Raw genomic sequence first — 6,983 nt, 5'->3', positions numbered from 1 at the left:
CTGGTGAGTAGACGCCATCTTTGCTTTGCTAGCATTGCCAAATTAAAGGCTTTAAGGTCTTTGAAGTTGGGTCCTCCTTGATTCTTTGATCTGCAAGTAATTCTCCAACCAATCCAGTGTTCTTCGTTTAGACTCCTTTTGGCCCCACCAAAATTGTAGGATGGCTCTTTGAATTTCTTCAAGGAGAGTTTCTGGTAATTTGAAATAACTTAGAGTATAAATAGGAATCGCCGTAGCCACAACCTTAATTAACACTTCTCTGCCACTAGTAGATAAAAGAGCTTATTTCTAATGACTCAATTTCTGAATCACCCTATCCTTAATGAAGTTGAAAGTAGCCTTCTTGAATCTCTGAACTACTGCTGGAAGGCCTAAATATTTGTTCTGATTTCCAATGTGTGGTACCAAAAGAATTTGAGCTAGCTGGTCGCGGATGTGAACTGGGGTATTTTTGCTGAAAAAGACAGATGACTTATCAAGATAAATTTTTTGCCCACTTATTTCCTCATAAACCTGTAAAATTCGAAGCAATTTTTGGCATTTTTCCTCACTTGCTTTGCTGAAAAGTATTGAATCATCTGTGAAAAATAAATGGTTGATTCTAGGACACCTCTAATTGAGTCTCAACCTGGATATTTCCAGTCTCTGTTCTAGGACACCTTGTCGTAACCCTCTACATGGCTTGAAAAAACCATGAGGTTGACCTTCCACAGTAACAGAATAGGAAACTGTTGTCATAAGTTCCTTTATCCAAACCATCCATTTTTCACAAAATCTCAATTTCTGCATTATATTCCACATAAAGCTCCTTTCAACCCGATCATAGGCCTTGCCCATATCTAACTTCAATGCTATATCATAATCTCCATAATTCTTATTTTTCAGAAAATGCATATATTCATGAGCAATCAATATGTTATCACTAATCAACCTGCCTTTGATGAAAGTACTCTGGGAATCACTTATAATTCTGTTTATCACAGTTTGTAGTCTATGGACCAGAATTTTAGAAATTATTTTGTAAAAAACAGTGCTTAAGCTTATAGGGTGAACGTGCTTCATGGATTTAGTATTCAGTACTTTTGGAATAAGACAGATATGTGTGTGATTGGAGGCTTTAAGAATTTTACCTCCAGAGAAGAAACTTTTTACTGCCTGAACCACGTCACCTTTGATATTCTCCAAAAGAATTGAAAAAATCTGGCTGTAAAACCATCCTCCCCCGAAGAGGAGAAGGGGTTGATGGAATAAACTGATGTTTTTATTTCTGCTTCAATAACTAGCTGAATCAGGGACCTGTTTGTGGCTACATTTATCTTGTTTGGTATACCTTGCAACTCGACTTCCGGGTTTTTAGGTTGGCTAGTAGCAAAGAGATCTTCAAAGTATTTTTGCGCTATTGCTGCCATACCCTCTGGATCATTAGCAACTCCACCCTCTTTATCCTCTAACTCCACTAACTTATTTTTCTTATTCTTGGCTTGAAATTTAGAATGAAAAAATGTAGTGTTCTTGTCTCCCCAATTAAGTCACTGCACTCTCGATTTTTCTCTCCAATATCGTTCCTCCTACTCCAATGTCTCCTCTAGTTCCGCTTCCCATATTCGAATACTATTTTCATTTGTCTCGGAACCTTTATTGGATTCTTGAACAATCTGGTCCTTAAGGTGCTGAATATTGGTTTGTGAGTTAGAGGAAGAGGTTTTTTGCCATTCAATGATCTTTGCCTGCAATGTTTTAATTTCCCAACCAGCTTGTACATTGGTGAGCCTTGAATGTCGACCTTCCAAGACCTTTTGATCAGATTAATAACCTCTTCATTTTCACACCAGCGTTCCTAAAACCTGAAACAGCGCTTCCCCCTCCTTTCCTCCATCCCCGAACTGAGAAGTAACGGTCTATGATTAGAACCTGTGTCCTCTAGATGCTTCACAACAGCCGCTGGAAATTCAGTTCGCCAGCTATTCGTAACTAAGACTCTGTCCAGCCTTTCTCTAATAAAGTTCCTTCCGAATTGTCTATTGCTCCATGTGAATTTATCACCTTCATATCCCATGTCTACTAACCTTCCGGAATTTATAAAATCATTGAACTGCTGGATGGAAGTTGCAATCTTGATTCGGCCACCTTCTTTTTCATGATTGGAACGGATTGTATTATAATCACCCATCACTATAATACTCTCACCCCGTCTCTCGAGAACTTCAAGAACTTCATTAAATTGTCCCGCCCTTATACCTTTTTCAGTGTGCAAGTAGACACCTATCACCTCCCATTTCATTTTGCCTTGCCTATCCTTCATTTTGAAGTAAATATAGAAGGAATCGTGTTCCACAATCTGTATTATAATCTCTTCTTTCCACGCAATTATTAATCCTCCTGCTATACCGATTGGGTCAACTGTAAACATAAAATTGAAACCACACCTCTGCAACGCACCTTCCACAGTCGAGGAGTTATTCTTTGTTTCACATAGGAATAAAACCTCGGGGGAATGGGTTTTGTTAATCCCTTTTATGTTGTGAACTGTCAGGGGTTTCCTCAAACCCCGACAGTTCCACATCATCATCTTCATCCCTCCTTTGGTGCCGATTGTTGAGTGGCACCCTCCTCCTTATTCACTTCTCCCACATCATCTTGCTATTGCTTCTTTCCACTAGAGCTTTTCCTTGAACCTCCAGACCTCTATCTTTTTAACTCCTGTAATAAATTTGTGGATGTGGGTCTTCCTTATAATTGCTTTAAATTCTATTTCCTAGCTTCCTGTTGTCCCCCTTCACCCTCCTTCACACCAAATATGAACAAGTTTTCTTGTGTAATAATCTAAATTATTGTTGTTGCATTTTTGGTGCTAGAGCTTCTTTCCTCCAATATCTCCTTTCTTCCTTGTGTCTCTCCCTTACTTCCTTCTTGTGTTAGCAGTTTGGATTGCTTTGTCCTCTGCATTGTGAGTTCTCCTCTTGGACAAAAAGACTGGCAAAACTTTTGATTAGGCTCACCGGAGTTGGTTTCCTTTGTTTTTTCTCTCCCTCCCTCACTATATTAAGTACTCAGAGAGAATGAGAGAAGGAGAGAGCGGGAACGAGTGTTTGAGGGCGAAACACAGTGAGCATGGCGGCCATGCCGTCGGAAGAGATAAGGGGGAGAGTGTGGGTGGGGGTGCATCCGGTGCCAAGGAGGGTTTTTCACGAGGGGGTTTTTCAAATCCTACAAAGATCTCCTTTAGAGATAAAGTCATTGGTCCAGAGAAATCGAAGGCGTTTGCACTTGCAGGATCTCTATCTGGGGATAGTATAGCCACGGTGGTGGGCAAGCAGGGCGATTCCCAACCTCCATGTGTAAACTTCACTGAAGAAGCCAAGCTTTGTTTGGCAGAGCCTTATCGAGAAGCTTTAGTGATTAAGGTTCTTGATAAAAATTATAGTTACACAGCTCTTTCACACAAGCTTCGGATGGTTTGGCGCATCAAAGGTGGCTTTGATCTGCTTGATGTGGGGTTTGGGTACTTCATGGTAAAATTCGATGCATGTGAAGATCGTGAGAAGGTCATGCTTGGTGGTCCGTGGTTGATTGAGGGGCACTATGTTGCTGTAAAACCGTGGGATATAGATTTTCGGCCATGTGAGCAATCCTTCGGGTCTACGCTTGTATGGGTTCGGATTTCGGGGCTCCCAATCTGGTGCTATCAGGAACAGGCCATGATGCGTATTGCTTCTGCAATAGGAGTTCCCATCAAAGTGGACTTAGCCACTAAATTGGCTGAGAGAGGACGATATGCCCGAGTATGTGTTCAAATAAATTTAGGACTACCAGTGATCAAGCATATCATTGTGGAAGGCGTAACTCATGTAGTGGAGTATGAAAGTTTAAATTTAATTTGTAACTCTTGTGCACGTTATGGTCACGATATGGCACAGTGCTTGGGTAGAGACTCTAGGGAAGGAAAGAGGGTTGATTCCGATGCCACCAAGCCACGGGACGGTACAAAGGCAGTGCCATATCCTGAGACCAAAAGTCACAATTCAAATGAAGTAGAACCTAATGTGGTAGGTGGCGTTACTGACGAGAATCCTGCATCGAATTTGCAAGAAGATTTGGAGGCTAATAATTTGGAAGGAAATAATGTTGACGAGGCTTGCATGCATGATGAACCAGGCTGGGAGCAAGTTGTGAGGAAAGGTAAAACCAAGCTGGGTCAGAAGCAATCTAACAAGGTCCATAATCTGATCATTGTCCTATCCTAGTACGCTGTACAGGTCGTCCCCAACCAAAAAAGAATAGACCTTTTCGGTTTATTGCAGCTTGGGCAACTCATCCGGGATACAGAAATATTGTGAACCAGTCATGGCAGGCTGGCTACAGAGAGATGCATGGCAAGCTTTCAGAAGTGCAGAAGAACTCTTTAGAGTTTAATTCTAAAGTGTTCGGCAACAAAGAGAGCTTAATAGACCATAGAAATTATATGCGAAATAATGCCTTCATATTGATTAATTTTTGGTAGATTTCAAATCATCTGGGTGAGCTACTTGTTCATTTGAGGATAGGCATCTCCATTTCTAATATAAATTTCATACTTACATCAGTGTTCTATTTAAATACAAGTGTACCTCAGCCCCTCAGGTTAATTACCTTCACAAGTTAGCATTATTAGATGTTAATTGAAAATTGATGACCTATAGCTAGTTTTAAAATACAAAGAAATATAAGTTATTGGCTTGTGTATTTTGACATCATCACCAGCTTTGAATTTCACTTATGAGGTGCTAATATTGATTGATGCAATTGACTGAACATATATTATATTATCTTAAAATTTTAAAATATTATTATTAAATATGTTTTAGTATCAAAAAGAGAAAATCTATTAGAGTATATTATTTTATTTATTTATTAAAGTTGAAAGTAAATTAGTGGAAGGAAGTTGTGCGTGTTATCATATTTTTATGGAGTCTCTAGTCTAGCTAGGGTATCTTGACTATCTTCTAGTCAATGTAAATCACAAGTATCTTATATTAGAAATTAGAAACAATTTTACTTGTACTAAAAGGTTAAAACATTCACATTTTAGCCAAAGTAATTACTTAAAATAAAAAATTCATATGTTTTGAGTAGGGCGTTAAAATGGGCTAAATCCATCGGACCAGTCTGTTTACCTATTTAAATGGGCGGGCTTTGTCTCCAAAGTTAAGTTCGTTTAAATTTCGGGCTAAATGGGCTGAGCCCGATTAATCCGCAAAAAATAACGGGTTAAACAGGCTAGCTCGTAGGCTAAATGGGTGCCTCGTTTAATTTTTTTTTTTTACATTTTTTTAAAAAAAGTAGCACTTTTAGTTAATATTTTTTTCGATCCGACCCGAAAATCCGACCATCAACAAAAAAAATATTATTTTTTAAAGATTTTTGATCTAAAAGTAATATTTTTTGTCAAAATATTTTTTAAAAAATAAAATAAAAGAATAAACGGGTTGGCCCGTTTAACTCACGAGTTGACCATAAACGGTCCGAGCTGAAAAATTATGGCCCGTGAATAAAGCGGGTTTAAACGGTCCAACCCATTTAACCCACGAATTTAATGGACCGGGCCTAAATGGACCGGACTAGCCCGTTTGACAGCCCTAGTTTTGAGATTATATATAAAGGAAATTTTTTTGGTAAAAGGTAAAATTTAATGAAAAATGAAGTTTATAACTGAAATTCTAAAAGAGTGTATATTGTGTATAGGGCTGGAAGTGAGCCGAGCTGAGTCGAGCTAGACCAAGCTCAAGCTCGGCTCACCAAAATTGAGCTTGGCTCACGGCTCGACTCATTAACAATCGAGCCTATTTCTTAAGCTCAAGCTCGGCTCACCAAAAACTCACGAGCTGGCTCAAGCTCACGAGCTGGCTCAAATAATATAAACATAAATACATAATCTATAATTTTATATCAATAAATTATAACTTATATATTTTAAAAAATATTTGAAAAGAACAATTTTATATATTGTTTATCTATCAATAAATATAAATTTTTTATTTATGTCCTACATCAAAATTATATGTAATAGATAAATATAAAATTTTAAATAATTAAGAAAAAAAAAAAAGCAAAATAGTTGGGCAATAACTACCTCATGTAATTGGTTAATGGTTTCTTTCATTATTACTATGATTTTTCTTTTGACATGTGGTTATGGTTTACAATAAAGAATAAATGTCATTTTACTATTCTCAAAATGTTTTTAAGCGAACAATGTGCATCACATACAATAACTTTAAAAAGTACATAATTATGGATGCTTTAAAAAAATAAAATAAAATAAAAAGAGCAGATAGAAGACACTTGATCGAGGAGCTAGTTTTATTTTTAAAAGTATGAAACTTTTATTAAATAGCTTTTCTCCCTTTAATTTTTCCTGATTAGTACATGCATGATTAAAAGAAATATTGTTTTCAAAATGAGAAAATAATAAAGATTATTTTTCCCGTCCTTATATCAAACTATAATTCATTATCATGTATATGCTTCATTGATATAATAAAACAATTAATTAATTTAAATGTGAACAAAGCTATTGCTTTCTGTTTTGAAGAGAACATTATTTTATAAGATTGTTATCCACATTTTTATTCTTCTTTAACTTTATAACAAACTCACCAGATATTATTATGTTTATTGTATTAATCTACATATAAGTTATTAGAATTAGATTGGCATGTATTGTTTCATGATTTAAAAAGAGATCAGAATATTAAAAATACTTGGCTCATCCTGAAAGAATGATCTCATCTTGTTTAATTGTTTTATTGCCGGATGTCATGGATGACATAACAAAGTTCCAAATAATAAATAATGGATATATAAATTCTTATTATCAGGTTCAGTTTATTTTAGTTATGAGGTAAGAATATTGCAAATCTAAAACTTGGGTTGTTCAAGTGTTATTGAAAGTTTAAATCTTATTTTATGTATTCAGTAATTTATTGATAAATAATAGATTTTTG

This window comes from Arachis ipaensis, chromosome B07 (genome assembly GCF_000816755.2).
Source record: "Arachis ipaensis cultivar K30076 chromosome B07, Araip1.1, whole genome shotgun sequence".
NCBI lineage: Eukaryota > Viridiplantae > Streptophyta > Magnoliopsida > Fabales > Fabaceae > Arachis > Arachis ipaensis.
The sequence above is the reverse complement of the archived record's forward strand: the minus strand, read 5'-3'. Positions refer to the sequence as shown.